Raw genomic sequence first — 22888 nt, 5'->3', positions numbered from 1 at the left:
CTGACTCCAAGCCCAGCACTGTATCCACTGTGCCACCTAGCTGCTCCCAAACAAATGAAACAATCCTATTTAATAACCTTCTGATAATAAACATCAGATAAAGCATAATCAATCAATCAAAAAACATTTATTAAGCAGTTGCCATGTGCTAGGCACTGAGCTAAGTACTGGGGATACAAACATAGGCAAAAACAGTCCCTGCCCTCAAGGGGCATACAATCTAATGGGGAGACAACATGCAAATGATTATATACAAAGCAGGCTATATACAGGATAAATAGGAAATAATTAACAGAGGGAAGGCTTTTTGAATTAAGAAGGGTTGGGGAAGACTTCCAGTAAAAGATGGAGTTTTAGTTGGGATTTAAAGGAAGCTAGGGAGATCAGTAGGGAGAGCATAGGTAGGAGAGCATTTCAGGAATGGGGGACAGCCAGAAAAAATGCTCACTAATAGTATTTGCCTCTATGATCCAGAGCAGAGCATGGCCAGAAGAAGGATTCCCTGTGGATGGTGAGATACTCCCCTTTGCAGACGACATTATGTTAATTGCATCAAGCCCCAAGACAGTGCAGAGCCTCCTGGAAGAGATCTGTAATCACTCACTTATAGGGGGTCCAATTCAGAGAAAATACCAAATGGATGAAAAATGTCTGTTGCCCAGATTCCAACACATATCTGAATGGACCCCCTATAGAATAGTGTATATATAGTGTTGGACAATAAGCTGAGCCCAGAGTTGAAAAGGAGAGCTGGATTGCTTTCAAGAAACTGCAGAATATATTTTTTTTAACTGACTGAGCCAAGGTCTGTATTTTCAGTACAAACATTCAACCGGTGTTCTGCATGGCAGCGAGACCTGGGAGTAGCACTGCCTCTTAAGAATTAAAGATATTACGTTTTTTTTTTTTTTAGCAAAGGGTAGATTAAGTACAGCTACCAGCAAAACGGAGGGCTAGCCTATCTATCTCTTGGGTTAGGGCAGTAAAATGCAACTCAAGTGCTTCTGACAGGCGTCCCCTCTCTCAGACTGTAGATGGCGCTAGAGGGCAATGAGCCCCAGCAGCCCGTCAATTATTTTCTCCAATCAGATTGCGGTACCCGCGGCGCTCTCCTCCAATCAAACAGCAGCTCGCACAGCTACAAAGCCTGCCTGTCAGCTTTTTTTCTTTTCTTCATCGTCTTTTTCTCCTTCTTTTCCTCTCCTGCCTTCTGCCTTCATCTGGTCAGCTCTCTATGGCTTGTGACAGCTCATATCTGGCTTTCTTCGCCAGCAAACATCCATCTCAAACTTAGGTTAAACTGAAAAAATAAAATAAAATCCACTTTTCTGTCCGGGAGGACAATCTCTGTACAATCCCCAAGGGGTGATTTGATTTGTGATTGTCAGTTATCGCCTTCAAACCAATGAAAAGTCACATGCAAATAAGCTGCTGAATGACGTCTCGAGGTCCCTCCCTCGTGTTCTCAAACAGGTCCTCTGGGGCCTTTATAAAAGGGGCGGGTTTTCTCTCAGGTCCTCAGAATAAATCTGTTCCTCTCCTGGAACTTATTCATCCGAAGGGTTTTTATTTCTCTAGCTGATTCCTTTCAGCAATCAAAATGTCCACATAACAAGGGGACTGTATATAGACACACACATAACACGTACTCACCTGTGCATGTATGCATACACAACACACATCCATGTATATACACATGGATGTGCTGGCAAATGTTTAACAACCGGGTCTCTAAGAAAGGTGAGAATCTGTGTTATTAATATTTCCGCCACAGCTTTCTAAAGTCTAGCCCGAATTCTGAGGTGTAAATGTTCACAGTGGAAATTGTTTACACTGGAAATTTAACAGTTGGCACTTGGGAGCTGGTTCCAACACACCCTTGTCTCATATACAGCCTTTAAAAATGCACTAAGACTTTTGGAACATCACATAATTTTTGTACATACATATATTACACATATATACACATACACGTATACGTGATTTTCATTTCTCTTGTAAATGACTTGGAGCAATCTTTCAGGTGGTTGTCAATTTTTTAAAAAAGGAAGATTTTATTTGACTCTTTAGGAGAGAACTGGGTATATGAACAGTTAATAAGATTCGATTCCTTTAAAATGGAAATGAAATAGGATCAGATTCTCCTACAAAATTCATTTGAGTAACAAATATTCATATGATATAAATGTATATGTGTATACACATGTGCATACATACAATATTTGTACATGTACCTTTGTATATGTATGATACATATATGTATACACGCATATACACACACCATTATATCTAAGAGAGATCTGTGCTATCCGTCACTTGCCACAGAACACCCAAAGGGTGCAGAACTGGGGCCCATTTAGTGAAGAGGAAACCCACAGTGCAGTGGGGCTCAATGGTTTGTGCCATGATTTGTGAGGGCCCCCCATTCAATTTTACAAGAAGAAAAGTAGTTGGTGAATCACTGTAGAATAAAGTAATAGAAATGAAAATTTAGAGGAAGTGACTGAAAGTTGTTGTGAAATGTGGGTTGAATTTCACTTATTCCAATATAAGTGATGGCAGAGCAAGTTGAACTGATATACAGTATTGTTTGCAATAAATCACTAATAAATATGAGAGCAAAGCATTGGTTGGATTATTAGTGGAACAAACAAGGCAAGATACTCTAATGGAAGCCAAGGAAGGAGTTGTCTAAAATATATATTGAATTGATGGCAGAAAGAAGGGAGGGAAATCATATCATATGCAGCAGTTTACATTACTGTTCACATCCCGGGCATTTCCACCTATAAACAAAACCCGATGTACTTGTCAGTCTTCATGGAGATAAGTACAGGTGCTGAGCTGGCAACAATTTTGGTACAGACAGACTTCTCTGAAAACTGTGAGCTCGAAGAGTATTGACACAGCTGGAACCAATGCTTGCGAATGCAACATAGCCCAGCAACTTTTTTTTTTTTAAAGAAAGATTATAGTATAAAATCAGCGTCCTAGGCTTTTCTCAATAAGTTAACACATAGCCTATAAAAAGAACATTGTCCTAATAGCTATCTATAGCCAAGACTTAAATTTTACAATGTGACACTCCCAGGTGTTGGCAACATTGAAAAAATATGATAATTATTAGAGAAACTTATTAGTGAGATTGATGTAGGCTCAGCATCATCATTAAAGAAATTGAACATGTGTGCTCTTGTGTGTGACTTAATATCAGGCAGTTTAGACACTAATCATTTATATCATACAAACATTTATGTTACCCAAATGAATTTTGTAGGGGGAGAAGATGATCCTATTTCCTTTCCATTTTTAAGGAACTTGAACCTTATTAAGTGTTCATACATCTAGTTCTCTTATAAAGAGAAAGTCAAATAGAATCTTCCTTTTTAAAAAAAAAAACAACAACCATATGAGAGATTGCTCCAAGTCATTAATTATAAGGGAAGTGAAAAATCAAAACAACTCACACTCATCAAATTGGCAAAAATGTCAAAAGATGAAAATAGGCAATGTTGGAGGGGCTGCAGGAAAATAAGTGAATTGATATATTGTTGGAGTTATAAACTGGTTTAGCCATTCTGGAAAGTGGTTTGGAATGTTGCAAGAAAAGTTTATATTCTTTGGTTCAGAGATCCCACTGCTGGATGCAAACCCCCAAGTAGGGCAGAGTTAGAAAGAAAGACCTTACTTATACCAAAATATTAATGGCAGCATTTTTCATTGTAGCAAAATCCTGGAAACAAAGTTAGTATCCTTCTATTGTGAAAATGGCTGAACAAATTATGCAATATTAATGTGCCAATAAGACACAGTATATATATTGAGTACGCTCTGGCTCACTCTGTCAGTGCTCTTCAAGGTAGGGTAACCTGAGGGTTTGGAGGTCCTCTCTTATCTGTATTGGCTCAGTCCCTCATCTGTTTTGTTTCCTCTACTCTTAGGAGCTGATGATCGGTACCTCACTTCCATTTAGCCATTTAACACCAATATTTTTTTTTTTACAAAGGCATATTTACTTTAAAGATCTAACAAGAGCAAAAAGTACAAACAATCTCCACCCTCCCATCCCCCTGCCCAAGACCTCAGGGGGACACCCTCCCCTACACCAGCTTAGTGTCTGACTTAGTTCAGTTCCCGCATAGCGCTGGTCCCAGCAAGTTTACATTCAGTGGTGGCATTGCTGCTTTTTGAACACTTCTGCAGCCAGTCAAAGAGCATCCTCCTCACCATGTGAGTGGCTGGCTGGCCAGAATCAGTTTCTACATATCTGTGCATATTCTAATATATCTCAAAGGCACTGCTTGGAGAGATGCCATCAGATGCCAGAGACTGGAAGATGTACAGAGTGCCTCCGATTGCATTTCTTTGTGTGGAGAGGCTAGAGATCTGCTTCCAGGATAGTCAGGTGTATGTGTAACAAAAGTGCCCCATTTTACAATCTAGGAAACTGAGGCAGACAGAAGTTAAGCGGCTTGCCCAGGGTCACACAGTTAGTAAGTTTCTAAAACTGAATTTGAACTTAGGTCTTCCTGCTTCCATGCCCAGCACTCTATCTACTATGCTACTTAGTTGCTACTGAAAAGAACAGAGCCATGTGGAAAGTTTGAAAACACAAGTCAAGAGAAACATAATCATGAGCAAACAACCATACAAGACTAAACAAGGAGAGATGATACATGTGTCCCCTCATAACCTATCTTCGTTAGGAGTAAAGGGGACTCTAAGAAGACAGAAGGCTTGTGAATAGTTCTGTTATACTTTGATGGTCTTAGTAATAAAATGGAAAGAGAAGGGAAAAGGTATACACCAGAGGAGAAAGGGAAAGCAAGGGTGGAGGAACTTATCTCCGATAATTGGGATAGACAAGTAGGAGACTATACAAACAAGGAGGAAGGCATGAGTAAAGTGAACTTTACTCCCATTTGAACTGGTCAAAGGAATAATATCCAAACACAGCTGGGTGTAGAAATACATTTCCCTCAACAGGGAAACAGGAAGAAAAGGGGGAAAAGGAGAGGAAAGAATAAAAGGGAGATAGAGTAAGGGAGGGATTAGTCCTAAACAGAACAAATTCTAAGGGGGAAGTGAGGGAAAGAGAATTTGGAACTGAAAATGAAATAAAATTTAATTTAAAAAAACCTCTAAGGAAGTTGAATCTTGAAGAGGAGTTGTTTTAAATAAAAAGAAGAATAAAAGAAAGAAAGAAAAAGAAAAGTAAAAACCTGTGATTGGGCTCTGGACGAGGGAAAAGGAAGAGGGGTAGGGGAGCAGAAGCAGACTGCGCTAAACCTGGAGTGCTTGTACTTAGCACACTCCTCTCTAACCATCCTCTTTTCCTTTATAAAGAGGGGGCAGGCAACAAAGAAAAGTAAAAGCATAAGAAAATAGGATGAAGGGAAATTGTTGTTTATCCTTCATCGGAAGAAGATCAATGACATCATAAGAGTGATGGCTTGACTTGAGCATAAATTGGATTTAAGTGAGGCAGAGCCGTGCAAAGTCATCAGCCTCACTCTCTCCTCCAGAGTCATCAGAGTCCTGTGGCAAGACAAGAGTCAAGATGGAGGGAAATACACAATTAATAATCATGATTTTAAGTGTGGACGGTATGAACTCACCCATAAAATGGAAGTGAATAGCATAATGGATTAGAAAGCATTATATTGTGTATAAAAAACAAACTTGAAACATAAAGATTCACACAATTAAAACAACAGGATAGAGCAAAATCTCTTATGCTTCAGCTAAAGTAAAGACTTAAGAACTCTGACCAATGCATATGCCTAATCGCGACTCCAGGGAACTAATGATGAAGCATGCTACCCACCTCCCAACAGAGAGGTGAAGAGCTCAGGGCACAGAATGGTACATACATTTTTAGACACTGATGATGTGAGAATTTGTTTTGTTTGCATACATATTACAAGATTTTTGTTTTTGTTTTTTTCAATGCGGGGAGATGGAAGGAAGAGAAAAATGAATGCTCTCTAATTAACAAAAAGTAAAACAAAATCATTAAAAATAGTACATTCTAGAATATTGCCAGGAGTCAAAGACAAGCTCACTGGTTTACAGTTTATAGGCTGTATTCCCTTCTATTTTTTAAACATTTGGACAATATTTATCCTTTAATTCTGTAGTATCTACCTCTCTCATCCTCCATGATCTTTTAATCTTTTAAAATTTTGAACCTAACAAACATAAAGATTTCCATACACAAAGAAAAAGAGGATTGCATATGAAACTGTGAATTGCTGTCATGTCTGGCTTTTTTTTTTAAGGTATATTTTAAATTTAACATGATAGTATCACACTGTCCTGCTTGTCTGTGTCCCTTTCTGGATTTCCTTCTTTTGTCTTCTGTGAATTTTCTTTATGTTTCATTTCAAATGTTTCATTAATTTTCTTTTCTTCCTTTTAAAATCTACTCACCACTCCCCATAGAATTCTCCCTCCCCCCAATAAAAGTCTTTCCTCATAAATAAATATAGAGAAGCATGGATGTATCTAAAAAATGTATATACAATTCTGGACCTCTAGTCCATCATCTTTTTACCTAGAGGTGAGAACATGTTCTGCCTTCTGGAGTTGTTATTATTCATTGAATTGATCAGAATTCTTAAGTCTTTCAAAGTTGTCTTCCTTTATGTTATAGTCATTTCATAAATTATTCTCTTGGTTCTGCTCATTTCACTCTGCAAAAATTCACACAAGTCTTGCAAGGTTTCATTAAATTGTCTTCTTTGTCATTTCTTCCATTATATTTATATATTATAAGTTGCTTAGTCATTCCCTAATTAATAGGTGCTCACTTCATTTCCAATTCTTTGCTATGAAAAAAGTTGCTACTATCAATCTTTTTATATCTATGTGTCCTTTTCTTCTATCTTTGACCTCTTTGGGGTATATGCCTATATAGGCCACTTGAATTTAGAAATAGATTCATGGGTGATACCTGTTGAAGGATTGAAGGTGATTTGGGACAGACAGGGAGATAGAGCTTTGTCACGTGGGAGTACAGAGTCTCTGACTTCCATGAGAGAATATGCCATTGTTAATTGTGATCCTCGTTGTATTGAAGCAATCTTTTCTGCCTCAGTTTTCCAGGTATGACTGATAATACAAGGCACGAGGTAAAGGAGGCAAAGTCTTTCATTGTTTTCCACTCACAGGCAAGAATTCCTGTTTTTATTATGTGTATCTGTCAGAAGCAAAACCCTCTAGTTTTGGGTTTGTTTTTTTTTTTTGGCCACTAGAAAAATTTTTCTCCTTATTCTGATTTATCTATCTGTTTATATGTAGAATGTAAACTCCTTGAGGACAGGACTTGTTCTTCATTTTGCCTTTGTATTCCCAGTCTCTAGTATTGTACTTTGCATATAAGATTTCCTTAATATATGCTTATTAGATTGGAGGATGGATTCTTATACAAATTCACCAATCTTGGGGAAGCAGATTTCAGCAACATTGAATACACCAGTCACGAGCAGGTAGTATCAGGAGCTGCTCTATGGATTCATTAGTCACTCTAGCTATACCTATGTTCATGTATCTCAACTCTTCCTTCTGGGAGGAGAGACCTGATCTCAGCAGTCTTCATCAGGAATTAAATTTTCAGAATGATGATGACACGCTTCACACCTCTAAGCAGTGAAGTGGTGAACTAGGGGTGAGGAAGGAGGCATACAATTTCAATATGTTGATTGTTTTGCCTGGCTGTACTTATTGGCTTAAAAAAAGAGGGTTCTGAGGGGGTGGAGGAGTCAATAGAAGGGAACAGTGACGTTTAAAAAAAGAGCATCAATAAGACTTTCATAAAAAGGGAATTAAACTTCTATCTTACAAACACATTCATATTCTTTCTGCCAACACTAATTACTGGGAAAAGTGACTGAAAAAGAGTGGAAAATGTATTTCAGGCTTGCTGGCTGATTTTCATTGTTCTTTCTTCTCACCCATAGTAGGCACCCAAATGTTTTTTTGATGGTTGAGCTGATTAACTACGGTTTGGTTTCCTGGAGGTTCCATTTCTTCCAGACTCTGAACAGATGCGCACATATTTTCATGGCATTATTAAATGGCATAATAAAACATGATCTTCCTTTCTCTGAACTTTACGCGCTGTCAGAAAGAATCTCTAAAGCAGATGGGAAAGTGTAAAACAGCCGTTTTAATGGAGTCATCAGATTGACTCTAAAAGGCCTGCCCTGGTTGAACTAGGTAGATGCCTGGCCACTGTTATTTAAAAGAAGGTTGGTTGGTAATCTGCATTGTTATAGCATAGCAGATCATGGTGAAAACCAAGGGTCCCTGAAAGATACTGAGGAAAGATGTGACCTTCTGGATGTATCAACCCTTAAAATGAATGAATGCTTTCTTCCTTAACCCTCACCATGAAACACATTCTACCAGGAAGGTTCTTCCTTCAACTAGAATTACAGAAATCGGGAACGTGTTTAACTAGTCCAACTAAAACTTGAAAAAAAAATCTTCCCCAATCTACTTGACAGGTGGCCCAGTGGATAGAGCACTGGGCTTGGAGTTAGGAAGACTTGATTTTAAATCCGGCCTCAGATACTTATTGTCTGTATGATTCTGGGCAAATCACTCCAAATTCTCTGTGCCTTAGTTTCCTCATCAATAAAAAGGGAATATTGGATTGGATGGTCTTTAAAACTCTTTCCAGCTCTATCTCTATGATCCTAAGTGAAAATCTAACCTTTGCTTAAAGACCTGCAGTAAAGCCCATGTATCTGGAGGCAGACCATTCTACTTTTTGGACTGCTCCAATCGTTAGAAAGGTTTTCCTCACATCAAGCCTAATTTTCCCTCTTTGTAACTTTTACCTGTTGCTTCCAGTTTTGCTTTCTGGGGCAAAGTAGAATAAATCTAACCTCTCTTCTTCATACTAACTCAAATATTTAATGGCAGCTATCCTAAATCCCTATCCCAAGCCTTTTCTATTTCAGGCTAAACGGTTCTCTTAACCCATGAGTTATTAATCTTCATTGTGTCATAAACCCCTTTGACAATCTGGAAAAGCCTATGGCACCCTTCTCAGAATAATTTTTAAATGCATAAAATAAAATGCATAGGATTTCAGAGGAAACCAATTATGATGAAATATAGTCATCAAAATATTAAAACAACAAGTTTATGGACCCCAGGTTAGGCATTTAACCAGTAATCAATTGGCATGAACGTGAAGCCCTTCACCGTCCTGATTGCCATTCTCTGGATGCTTTCTGGTTTACTGATGTCCTCATTTGGAAGGTGGCGTTTCAGAAAGAAATACTTTGGCTTTGGGGAAATCATTAAGATACAGGATTATATTTCCCCTCCTAGGTCCCTCTACATTATAGCAGATGGTTTTTGTGGCCATTCTATTCCAACACCTATTGATGGTATAAGATATCCCTGGCTTCTCAAAGGCATCTGCCAGAGGAACTTGAGTTTTGATAGAGCCTACAAAATTAAAAAGGCTAGAGCATAGGCCAGGGAACAGATCCTATGTCTGTCATCCTTAGAGATAGCATGGTGCAATGTTTAGAGAGCTGGGCTGGAGCCAGAAAGACCGGGGTTCAAGTTCTGCTTCTGACACATGTTGGCTGTATGATCCTAGGCAAGACATTTAATCTCTTGGTGTCCCAAGAATCACTTTCTAAGACTACAAGGTATAGAGATGGTGTTCAAGTGTATTGGCAGAGGGAGTTACCTCTTCTATACCAATAAAATCACAGGTCTAGCACCTCTCCTATCCAAGTGCCAGCTTCACTTTGGAGGTTGGTCCCTAGGGACGTGTTTTTTTTTTTTTTTGGCTGAGCAAGTCAGAAAAGATGATGAAAGGTTATTATCTATTTGGCTAGAGTGGAACTCACAATGCTAAAATCACACATTGATGGCATTATTTCAAGAATAAGTGGCATTGTTTCTTCACAATATCACTTGACATGATAACTTGGCTCTGTTTCTATATAGTAAAATCTGTCTTCACATCATGGCACTGGATGCAGGGCACTGGACTTGGATTCAAATCCAGCAAGACCTGAATTCAAATTCCACCTCAGATATTCACCATCTGTATGATTCTTGGCAAGTCACTTAACCTCTCTGGGCTTCAGTTTCCTCATCCGTAAAATGCTGGGCTTGGTTTTAATGGCCTCTGAGATCCCCTATATTTCTAAATCTTTGAATGGGAAGGATACTCTATATCTTATTTGTAAACAAAACCTCTCTTCTATGAAACTGGGCATGTGGACAGTCTTATCTCAAAGTGGAGAGATTTTCCACGTGTCAGGAAGATACTTAAAGAATTCATCCATGTGGGAACATACTCAATTCCTCAGTCATACAGAGGGTGACAATTCCATGACTTAGTAGAGAATCTTCATGAATTTCCACAGCCAGAAAAACCATTACCCTGTGGCCAGTCTGGTGATGTCCATACTTGAAATTTTTCTAGCTTGATAGGACTTGTGTTCCATGGCATAGTCTTCAACAGCCTAGTCCCTCCATGACATGATGGGGACATCAAAGGGGGACCTTCCTGTAGGGTTAGAAAGTTAGTCAACACCTAGAGATGAGGGCCCTGAGAACCAGAGAGTACATAGTTTTGGGTTTATTCACAATACATTGATATTGAGTGTAAGTGAAATGCTCAGAAGAGTCTGATTACATTGGGCTATCATTGAAAGATTAGTAGGGTCCTGCCCATGTTCTAGCTCTACTACTATCTGTATGATCTAGAACAAATCATTTAACTACTACGAGTCTCAATTTCTTTACTTGGTAATAAGAAGAATGGACTAGGATGTTCTCTAAAGAATCTTCACCTTCTAAAAAACTGTGACTTGTTCTGTGATTATGTCTAGAGAAGCATGCACTGCCTCCTCAGAAGGACCTAATTCCTCCCTGATTCAGTCCAGAGGATACTGTCTCCCCACAGTATTGGTGGGGGAAATGGTCTCCTAAAGAGAGGATTTACTGGGAATGGAGTTTGGGGAAGGAGGGAAAATGGCCTGCTTCCCTTCTCTTGCCACTCCTGCATTGACCTGCATTCCTCTCCTTCCTTCATTGGCTTGGGAGGAAAGTTGGCTTTGAAAGAGGGCAAGAGTGCTGGGTCACTGGCTGAGGAGTTTGTGGGAGCAGGGAGAGGGGACATTCCTGGGAAATGTTTCCTTCTTCACCCATTCACCTAATCATTTACCAAAAGTGCTGGGATTTCTAGTTAGAGCTCTAATCCTGTCCCTTAGAGCTGGCACCTCCTTCCTTTGACACTTTGTGACTCTAACTCATCTAGGCCTCAGTTTCTTCATATGTAAAATAAGGATAGTAATATATGCACTACCCAACTCACAGGATTGCTATGAGGAAAGTAAACTAAAAGTTCAAAATAAGCATGATAAACTCAAATAGACCTGTGATTGCATCGTTTTGGAAGTTCTATTCAATGATGCTGATCACAGTTTATCTATGGCTGCTCATCATGTGTCATCCTTATCTATGTCCTTCCACAATTTCACCAAAAAGAGCCCCCCACAATGTACTCAAGGCCCTTCTTGCTTTTTCCTTACATTGCAAGGGCACCAGTGAATACTCTGGCTGTCGACCTGTCACCCCTTGATCCCTTGTCAGATGATCTAAAACTTCCGCTAGAGTTTTTGCTCATTAGACAAGAATATTGCATTTAGAGAAAAAATTTAAGTTAATTGATGGTATAAAAATAATGTGATTCTTAGCATCCTTTGACTTTCTTATCACTCTGCCTCCATCACTCAAGAAGTAGAAGAGGCCCACATTGGACTGAAGGCCAGTTTTTATTTTATCTTTTTGTTTCACAGTTTTCCATGGTCAACAATAACAACAACATTACCAAGGAGTCAGACTAATGACTCCCTCATACTGTTTAATCCAGTGACTCTAGCCTCCTTGCTATTCCCTGAACAAGACATTCCATCTTTCAACTATGGGCATGTTCACTGAAAGTCCCCATGTCTAAAATGCAATTCTTCCTCATCTCTACTTTCTGGCTTCCCTGACTTCCTGTAAGTCCCAGCCAAAAATCAAACCCTATACAAGAAGTTTATTCTCATCCCTTTTAATACTAGTGTCTTCACTCTGTTTGTTATCTCCAATTCCTCTTTCTCTTTGTCTCTCTGTCTCTGTCTCTCTTTCATAATCTTTCATGTTTGTACAAAGTTGTTTGTATATCATCTCCCTCTTTAGATCGTAAACTCCTTCAGGCCAAAGACTGTCTTTTGAAAGTCAATCTGTAGTTTTGCTCCATGAGGGCAAGTAGTCAGATCTCTATTCTGAATAACTCTACAGAAAGGAGAAATAATACAACACAAAATTCTATAGCACTTTAAGGTTTACAAAACATTTTCCTTATACAACCTTGTGAGGCTTCCGTTTTGCAGATGAAAAAACTGAGGTGCAGAGTTAAATGACCCTCCTATGTTCACTTGATTAGTAATCATCAAGTCTGGAATCCAGATCTCCTTTACTCCAGGCCCAGCAGTCTTTCTACCATACTGTGGTTGACACCATGCCAAGTTTAGGTGGAAAATCTGACAATTCTTTAAGATTTGGAGGTTATTTTTGAAAATTATAGCCCTCTGAGCCTTGCCTGATTCATCTGCAATCCTTATTTGGATTACCTGACTAAATCTTGTTCTATAGAATACATGGGTAATATTGGATTAAGGACTTGCTTTGTAAAATGTTTATCAGAGAAGAACTAAGGGGAGTGGTTAACATTTGTGGACATTTTAATGATTACTAAGTTTCTAAGTGAAAGAAATAAGTTAACATCTGCTTTCGGCAAGGATTTACATTTCAAAGCCTGTCATCAAACTCAAGAGTGTCAAGAAGTGCCAAGAAGTGTAGCTAAGAGTTTGGAGAGAACAAGGAGAGAAGTATCTTTACCAAAGATTTTTTTTTAAGGGAGAGCCAGATTCAAATGAGAAAATGAGTCATTGTACAATCTTGTGTAAGTAATTTATTTTCTCTGTATTTCAGTTTCTCCATTAGTGAAATTTGTTCTTTCTCTCACAAGTCAACAACAGTCAACAAGCATTTACTAAATGCTTACTACAAGTGCTGGTGGTACAAAGAAAGGCAAATAAAGAAGTTCCTTCCCTCAAGGACCTCACTTCTAGTATAAGATCTGCAGAGTGTAAATGGGAGGTAATTTCTTTTTCCCCCTGCTTAACAGTATTTTATTTTTTTCCAATTACATGTAAAGATAGTTTTCAACATTCACTTTAATAAGATTTTGAATTCCGAATTTTTTCCCCTCTGTTTCCTCCCCCTCCCCAAGATGGCATACAATCTGATATAAATGGTACATGTACAACGCTATTAGACATATTGGACATATTTCCACATTAGTCATGTTGTGAAGGAAGAATCAGAACAAAAGGGAAAAACCATGAGAAAGAAAAAAAAGAGAAAATAATGTGCTTTGATTTGCATTCAGACTCTACAATTCTTTCTCTGGATGTGGATAGCATTTTCCCTCATGAGTCTTTTGGAATTGTCTTAGATCATTGTATTGCTGAGAAGAGCTAAGTCTACCAAAGTTGGTCATGGCACAATGTTGCTGTCACTGTGTACAGTATTCTCTTGGTTTTGCTCACTTCACTCAGCATCAGTTCATGTAAGTCTTTCCAGGTTTTTCTGAAATCCATCTGCTTATTAAATGGGAGGTAATTTCATAGGGAAACATTAGCAGTGGGGGAAGATCAGGAAAGGTCTCTTACAGAAGTTAGGACTTGAGCTGTCTTGAAGAAAGGTAGGGTAGTCAGGAGGATGGGAGGAAAAGGGAGAACATGGAGTGTCTTGTTCTAAGAATAGCAAGAAGTCCAGAGTAGCTGAATTGTAGAGTATGGAGGGGAGTAAAGTATAAGAATACTGGGAAAGTAGGAGGGTAGGAACGTCATCTTATCTTGTGCTTCGTTGTTTGCCCTGGACCAAGGCTCAGAAATCAGGATCAACCTCATCTAGAGCAGGCACAGATTAGAGGCTCTCATCTCCCTGTCTCCTCCTTCTTCCCTCTCCCCTCAGGCCCCCCACCCCCTTCATAACCTGTTCTTGAACTTAAATAATAAATGCCGACTTAGGACCCTCAAAAAAGTAGGATAATTTTTTAAAATTTATTTAATATATTTAGTTTTCAGCATTGATTTTCACAAGAGTTTGAATTACAAATTTTCTCCCCATTTCTACCCTCCCACCCACTCCAAGATGGTTTATATTCTGGTTGTCCCATTCCCCAGTCAGCCCTCCCTTCTGTCACCCCACTCCCCTCCCATCCCCTTTTTCCTTCTTCTCTTGTAGGGCAAGATAAATTTCTATGCCCCATTGCCTGTGTATCTTATTTCCTAGTTACATGCAAAAACATTTTTTTTGAACATCTGTTTTTAAAACTTTGAGTTCCAAATTCTCTCCCCTCTTCCCTCCCCCACCCTCCCTAAGAAGGAAAGCAATTGGACATAGGCCACATGTGTATTATTATGTAAAACACTTCCACAATTCTCATGTTGTGAAAGACTATGTTTTGCTCCTTCCTATCCTATTCCCCTTCATTGAATTTTCTCTCTTGACCCTGTCCCTTTTTGAAAGAGTTTGTTTTTGATTACCTCCTCCCCCATCTGCCCTCCCTTCTATTGTGCGCGCCCCCCCCACCCCATTTTATCTTCTTCCTCCTTCTTTCCTGTGGGGTAAGGTACCCAATTGAGTGTGTATGGTATTCCCTCCTCAGGTCAAATCCGATGAGAGCAAGATTTAGTCATTCCCCCTCACCTGCCCCTCTTCCCTTCCTACAGAACTGCTTTTTCTTGCCACTTTTATGCAAGATAATTTACCCCATTCTATCTCTCCCTTTCTCCCTCTCTCAGTATATTCCTCTCTCATCCCTCAATTTGATTATTTTTTAGATATCATCCCTTCATATTCAACTCACCCTGTGCCCTTCATGTATACATATACATATATATATGCACACCTACATATATACATACATACACACACACACGCACATATATCATATATATATATATATACACATACACGTATATATATGCATATTCCTTTCAGCTACTCTAATACTGAGGTCTCATGAATCATATACATCATCTTTCCATGTAGGAATGTAAACAAAACAGTTCAACTTTGGTAAGTCCCTTGTGATTTCCCTTTCTTGTTTACCTTTTCATGCTTCTCTTGATTCTTGTGTTTGAAAGTCAAATTTTCTATTCAACTCTGGTCTTTTCACTGAGAAAGCTTGAAAGCCCTCTATTTTATTGAAAATCCATGTTTTGCCTTGGAGCATGATACTCAGTTTTGCTGGGTAGGTGATTCTTGGTTTTAATTCTAACTCCATTGACCTCCGGAATATCATATTCCAAGCCCTTCAGTCCCTTAACGTGGAAGCTGCCAGATCCTGTGTTATCCTGATTGTTTTTCCACAATATTCAAATTGTTTCTTTCTGGCTGCTTACAGTATTTTCTCCTTGACCTGAGAGCTCTGGAATTTGGCAACAATGTTCCTAGGAGTTTTCTTTTTGGGATCTATTTGAGGAGGCGATCTGTGGATTCTTTCAATTTCTATTTTACCCTCTGGCTCTAGAATATCAGGGCAGTTCTCCTTGATAATTTCTTGAAAGATGATATCTAGGCTCTTTTTTTGATCATGGCTTTCAGGTAGTCCAATAATTTTTAAATTATCTCTCCTGGATCTATTCTCCAAGTCAGTGGTTTTTCCAATGAGATATTTCACACTGTCTTCCACTTTTTCATTCCTTTGGTTGTGTTTTATAATATCTTGATTTCTCATCAAGTCACTAGCTTCCACTTGCTCCAATCTAATTTTTAAGGTAGTATCTTCTTAAGTGGTCTTTTGGACCTCCTTTTCCATTTGGCTAATGCTGCCTTTCAAGGCATTCTTCTCCTCATTGGCTTTTTGGAGCTCTTTTGCCATTTGAGTTAGTCTATTTTTTAAGGTGTTGTTTTCTTCAGTATTTTTTTCAGTATTTTTTGGGTTCTCCTTTAGCAAGTCATTGACTTGTTTTTCATGGTTTTCTCGCATCACTCTCATTTCTCTTTCCAATTTTTCCTCTACTTCTCAAACTTGCTTTTCGAAATCCTTTTTGAGCTCTTCCATGGCCTGAGACCAGTTCAAGTTTTTCTTGGAGGCTTTGGATGTAGGCTCTTTGACTTTGTTGACTTCTTCTGGTTGTATGTTTTGGTCTTCTTTGTCACCAAAGAAAGATTCCAAAGTCTGAGACTAAATCTGAGTGCGTTTTTGCTGCCTGGCCATGTTCCTAGCTAACTACTAGACCCTTGAGTTTTTCAGCAGGGTATGACTGCTTGTAGAGTAAAGAGTACTTTGTTCCAAGCTTGAGGGGATGCGCTTTGTTTTCAGAGTTATTTCTATACAGCCAGCTCTGCCACACCAGTACTCCTCCTTCCCCAAGAACCGCCAACCCAGACCTGACTCAGATCTTAATCAGGCTCTGCACTCCTGCTCTGATCTGCCACTTAATTCCTCTCACCAGGTGGGCCTGGGGCTGGAATTCCTCCCACCAGGTGGGCCTGGGGCTGGAAACAACTGCAGCTGTAGTTCTGTAGCTGTACGTCTTCCGCTGCCTCCTGGGTGGTGGCCAAACTGCAAACTCTTTTCATTCTGTGTCCCCCCCCCCCTGCTTTTCCCACTAACCTTCTCTGTTGTCTTTGGTGTTTGTGGGTTGAGAAGTCTGGTAACTGCTGCAGCTCACTGATTCAGGGTGCTAGGGCCTGTACTGCCTGGCTCCTGGTCTGGTTGGTCCTGCTGCCGCCCACGCTGGGCTCTGCTCCCCTCCACTCCCCTCCACTCCCAGCTCTGTGTGCGATAGACCTCACCCAGCAACCATCCAGGTTGTCCTGGGCTGGATCCCTGCTTCCCTCTGTTATTTTGTGGGTTCTGCAGTTCTAGAATTTGTTCACAGCCATTTTTTATAGGTTTTTGGAGGAACCTGGCAGGGAGCTCACCCAAGTCCCTGCTTTCCAGCCTCCATCTTGGCTCTGCCCCAATACCTTTCATTTCTAGATACTTCAAGCTTGTCAGTTTGTTCATATTTTCCAGAAGTTTATAGTCTTCACTGGTGGCTGTCAGCTTGCCCATCAGGCACGTGGCCATTTTGGAGAACATGTCCTGACACAGTCCTGTGATGTCTTCCTTAGATGGTTCTATGGTTTCCTCAGCCATCTCTACCACAGCATTGTCTAGGCCAGAGAAGGGAGGAAGGAGAAGGATGGAAGGAAGGATGAGAATGGGGGAGGAGGAGGAGAGGGAGAGGGAGAGGAAGGAGAGAGGAGGGGAGGGAAAGAGAGAAGGAAGGGGAAGAAAAGGGATATAGGCAGCAAGGAAGCAGTTAGTACATGGTTGTCAACCTTCATGCTCAAAGAGGACCAAAATGATATCACTATATTGGGGTCAAGGTACAGTGTGTCCTACTGTGGCTGATTAGGCCAATATGAGCTTGGAAGGCTCTACCACAGGTCTGGTACAAATAGTTCATACAAACATTTGGAGTTGAGATGCTTCTAAATTTGTGAATCTGACATTTTTTTTTGAACTACTACAATTCTATTTTGCTCATAGAGCACAGTGCCCTCTTTGATGCAGGCACACCATGCTGGGAGGTCCTGTGCCAGTGTCTTCCAGGCCTCATGATCCATTCCAAAGTTCTTCAGAGACCTTGAGAGTGTCCTTGTATCATTTCTTCTGACCTCTGTAGGCTTGCCTTGTCTGAGTTCTCTGTGAAATGCATGTTTGTCCTTTGTTTTCAAAGAGGACCATGGCATCAGAGAAATGATGACATGACTTGCAGTTGACTTGGATTTGAGTGAGGGAGGCTGTGCAAGGTCACCAGCCTCACTTTCTCTTCCAGAGAACATACTTTTGGCATTTGAACAATCTGGCTGGCCCATTGGAGTTCCACTCTCCTGAAGTAGAGTTTGAATGCTTGGCAGTTCGGCTTGAGAAAGGACCTCAGTATCTTGTACCTTATCTTGCCAGGTGGTCTTCAGAATCTTCCCAAGACAATTCGAATGGAAGTGATTCAGTTTCCTGGCATGGTGCCGGTATGCTGTCTGGATTTCACAGGCATACAACAATGAGGTCAGCTCAATGGCTCTTAGACCTTTAGTTGAGTAGACAGCCTAATACCTATTTCCTCCCACACTTTCTTTCAGAGCCTCCCCAAACACTGAGCTAGCTCTGACAATGCATACATCAACCTCACCATCTAAGTGTACATCCCTGGAAAGTATAATGCCAAGGTAAGTGAACTTATCCACAGCACTTAAAATTTCTCCACTTGCTGTAACCAATGGTTCCACATATGGAGCGTGTGGTGCTAGCTGGTGGAGAACCTGTGTTTTTCATGGTGTTAATTGTTAGGACAAAATTAGCATAAACAGCAGAGAATTGATCCATACTTTGTTACATCTCAGCCCCAGAGGCTGCATTGAGTGTACCTTCATCTGTGAACAAAAAGTCATGAAGCAATTCTCCCTCCACTTTACTCTTGGCTTGTATCCTTTTCAAGTTAAATAATTTACCCATCAGTGTGGTAGCTGACCTCAATGCCATTTTCATCTTCATTGAAGGTGTCTTGCAATATTGAAGAAAACATCATGCTAAAAAAGCTAAAAAAGCAAATATTGGGCAGAATTTAAATAACGTGATGTCCTGATCGCCCAGCCGTGATAACAGCCCAGTGCAGAATCATGTGTTGAAATTGACAATTTAAGGACTTATTTTGCTTTCAAAACTTGCTATTTCTTAAAAGACCAGTCATAGGATTTATATAAGGTATACTATGCTTATAGACTTGTTAATATTTATTTTATTTGTAAGAATGGCTGACTTTTAGCAGCAGATAGGGCCTTGAACACCCTCTTAAAACATGAAAACAGTTACAAGTAAGACTGACTGATAAGCCACCACTACTTTTCTCCTACATGCTGATGTCCTGGTTCCTGGAAATGTCAATGTTTCTTCCTTTTGCTTTTCACTTGAGGCAATTAGATTCCTTCGAACCAGTAACATCTATGTTGGTTGTTAACCTTTCATTCTTGCAGAAGAGTTATAACTAATTTCTTTACTAATTTTTCTGGAGATTTGAAAAAGCATGTATGACCTTAGGCAAATTATTTAACATCTCTGGGACTCAGTTTCTTCATCTGTAAAATTAGATTGGACAAGAAGACCTTTAGGGTTCCTTCAAGCTCTAAATCTGTAATCTTAAGATGCATATGATTTGATAAAGCATGAAATATACAGAATAAATAAACAATAACTACATTAATTTAAATGAAAAAAGCCACAAAAAGGAATAATGGTAATATTCCAAATAATGGGAAAAGCAGTGAAGGTGGGAAAGCATGTAATGCAACATAGTTACTACTTCATGGCAAAAGGGCTGTTGACTACTGGCTCACAATATTTCGCATATTGTCTGGCATGTTCAGCATAGTGTAGGTTGTTTTTGCTTAATTGATTTTATCTGTCACAAGGGAGTGTGCGGTCTTGGAGGAGAGTTTAAAATGACTCTGAAGTGAAGACAGAAGACAGCAATAAGATGTCTTCTTTAAAATATAAAATTTAATGTGGTTTAATGTAATATTTTATCCCTGGGTTCTAAAAGAGTTTAATATTTGTATGCCTAGCTTGAAAACTTCAAAATGCCATGTACCCTGACCTGAATGGGAGGAATGACTCAAGTTCAGATTTGTTGAATCTCAGCTAAAGAAGGGCCCTGGGATCCTTTCCTTCTGCAAAGAGCAGTTTGGTTTTTCTCCAATGCAAAAAAGGTGGTTCTAGTTCCCTGAGTAGTAACTGTGGTGAAAATGCCCCCTTCCCAGACTTTAAGGTAGTCGGTTGGCTGTGATCAGTCTGGTTGGAGCCAGGAGAGTTGAAATGTAATTAAATGCAGATGGGGAGCTGCTGACCTTGGAGCTGAACCAGGTGAGCTGGGGGATGGGAAAAAGGAGATGTATGGATCGTGGAGAAGCATGATTATTTTTTACCAACTCCTGAAAAGCAGCTTGGGAGGATTTTAGTGCAACAGTGTGTTCAGAGAGGAAGAAAACTGGAACGATCTAAATGATCCATTCGAACACCAAAAGGGAGGATAAGAAAGAGTAGGAGAAAGAGCCAGAGTTGGGCAAACTAAGGATGTGCTTAGGAAACTGAATAAGCCACTGAGTCCCTTAAACCAAAGGGACGCCTATGCAGAGGACTCCTATGGATGGAGAGTTCAGGGGACACAGGTCAGTTCAAGCTTTCATTCGAGGCTGAGCTTTCATTGAGATCTGGGGCCCGATTGGGAAAAGAACTTGCTTTTTCCATGAATGTAGGAAGCTGAAAGCCAGGGAGCTTGGTCTGGGGTTGCGAGTAAGGTTTTACTGTGAGTTTAGTGGAGCTATGACTGCAGTAGAAGCTGTGCAGGGGCGGTTGGTTGCTTCCTCTTGGCTGTATCCCATCCTTGTGTGGACAGTACCACCAGTTCCCAGCTCCTCCTCCTCTTCCTTCTTGACAGCTTAGGTGACACATTGGGGGCTTGGGGTCAGGAAGACCTGAGTTTAAATCTAGTCTGACATCTACTGTGTGTAATCCTGGTCAAGTCACTTAACATCTGTCTGCCTCAGTTTCCTTAATTGCAAAATGGGGATTATAATAGCAGGAACTGTTTCACAGTTTCACAGGGTTGTTGTGAGGATCAAATGATTATATTTGTAAAGTGCTTAGCATAGTGCCTGGCACATAGTAGGTGCTTGAAAATTCTTTTTCCTTTTGGCTTTTCAGGCCTGAATTTCTCTTTAGTCAATGCCTCAACACTGCCCTTCAGAGGGATGGAAAGGAAAAATGACAGAGTAGGAAAATCCTAGAGTTGACTGCCTCACATAGTACATAGTACTGAGCTCATTTATGACTCTTCCCCCAGTAGGACTGCCCACGGCCCATTAGGTCTAGGTATTGGTTCAGAGTCATGTCTTCTCTATGCTTTTAGGAAGCTATGAACTCTAAATAAATAAATAAATACATAATGTGTATATACACACATACACCTGTATATCTAAATCTATATATGTATGTACACATACATATCAATAAAATGTCTTTTGTTTGTCCTCTGAGCTCCCAATTTTATGACAGGATTTGCTTCTTCAGTAAGATTTCTCCATACCTCTTTGTTCATTTTTCGCCAACCATACCTTCCCTTTTGGCTACAGTTAATATCACAGGGTCACATACAAATCAGAACTTTGATGGGTGACCATGTCATCTTAGAGAAATAGGTTTTTTTCAAAACAACTGGTGAAACAAAACAATATAAACTCTTTTTCTGTTCGGGAGAGAGACTTTAATAATTTGGATTTTAAAATAATTCTTTTTCATTTGGATGGAAAATAATGTTGTGAAGGTATCTTCAAAATACTTTTTTAAAATATGGTAGATGAATTAAAAGTGAAGTTGTCCAAGCTAGCAGGAGACTTGAAACTATAACATACTCTATTCAGTGGTGACACCAGTCTTTCTAAATGTCAAAATGTGGTGAATCTTGTAAAGACAGATCTTAAAAAAACCCAAACCTTCCAGTAATTCCAGGCCTGACCATTTCACCCTAAAATATTGTTATACAAACTGAAGTGGCCTTTTCAAAATTCAATCAGGCATGTGTAGGGTCCATTGGCATCAAGCTTTAACACTTGTCTGTTCCCCTAAGTTTCATGTCACCATCAAAGCAGCTTCTGCACATTTACTATTAGCAGCAAGCTCTTTTTCACGGAGTTACAAACTGAGAATAAAGAGCTAATTCTTCTTTTCCAGAGTTGGTGTGGTACTGCATACTCCTTCCTTTCATTTTTCCTCCGAAGGTGGTGGGTGATGAGGATGTTTCCAGGTAGATCCAATACAGAGACATGCTTGTCATTTTTGGTCTCAATTTCACATCCAACAGCGTGCTAACCATTTGAGGTAGAAGGTTTTCTTCAACACTTTTGAAGAAGCAGATATAGATCACTGATGCTCTTGGAACCTCCACCCTCTGAGCCGAGGGGTCGTCCTGGGAAGGACGGACTTGCAGCTTGGCATGAAGGCATTGCTTCAGGAGCACCCGGGCTTGCGGCGGGCGGCTGGCCTCTGCCATGGTGGAGAGCGAACATGAAGATTGGCCATGGCCCAAGATATCTTGCAGCCCAAGCAAAACAAGAACCAGGTTCATATGTCCCTTGAAGAAACAGGAGAGGCAATATAGAAAGAGGATGAGAACAAGTACCATCAGCTTTGTTTTCAGCAGTATATTAATCAGTTCCCTTTCACTCAGCCCCATTACACAGTCTCTATTCTAATAATGTCTGTGTCCTCCTCAGCTCGGTGCCTTTCTAATGCTTCAGCCTGTGCTGGCAGTGACTTAATGTGGTGGTGGTACTGCCTTCACACACTGCAAAAATTTCTATCTTTTCTAGCCAACTAGTTAGATAAAGCATTTATTAAGTATTTACTGGGCACGATTAGGCACTATGCCAAGCTTAGGGTTTTAAAGATACAAGCAAACAAGAAAGACCTAACCATCTAGAGCTTATGCTAACGAAGGGGGGAAGATAACGCATAATGGAGAGTTGGAGAGGGGAAGGGGTATTTTCACCAGTGGCTTGGTTAGGAACTGATGGAGACTTGGATCCCAGCAATATAAGTTGAGAACTAACCTATCAGAAGTCTTCACTGGAGTGGAGGTGGGGATGAAGGTCAGAGTGGAGGCAGAATATTTTGGAGCTGGTGGTTGGGAATTTCTGAGAACAGAGGTGACAACAACGGCGTTCTTGGCAAGAACATCTA

The 22888-nt window shown here is 40.0% G+C and overlaps 1 pseudogene; it reads right to left on the bottom strand.

The window, feature by feature from the left end:
* Positions 1 to 21708: 21708 nt before the first annotated feature.
* LOC118845651 lies at positions 21709 to 22199 on the bottom strand (annotated as a pseudogene).
* Between the last annotated feature and the right edge of the window lie 689 nt (positions 22200 to 22888).

The sequence above is a fragment of the Trichosurus vulpecula genome, chromosome 4 (genome assembly GCF_011100635.1).
Source record: "Trichosurus vulpecula isolate mTriVul1 chromosome 4, mTriVul1.pri, whole genome shotgun sequence".
NCBI classification, from domain to species: Eukaryota; Metazoa; Chordata; class Mammalia; order Diprotodontia; family Phalangeridae; genus Trichosurus; species Trichosurus vulpecula.
The sequence above is the reverse complement of the archived record's forward strand: the minus strand, read 5'-3'. Positions and strand labels throughout refer to the sequence as shown.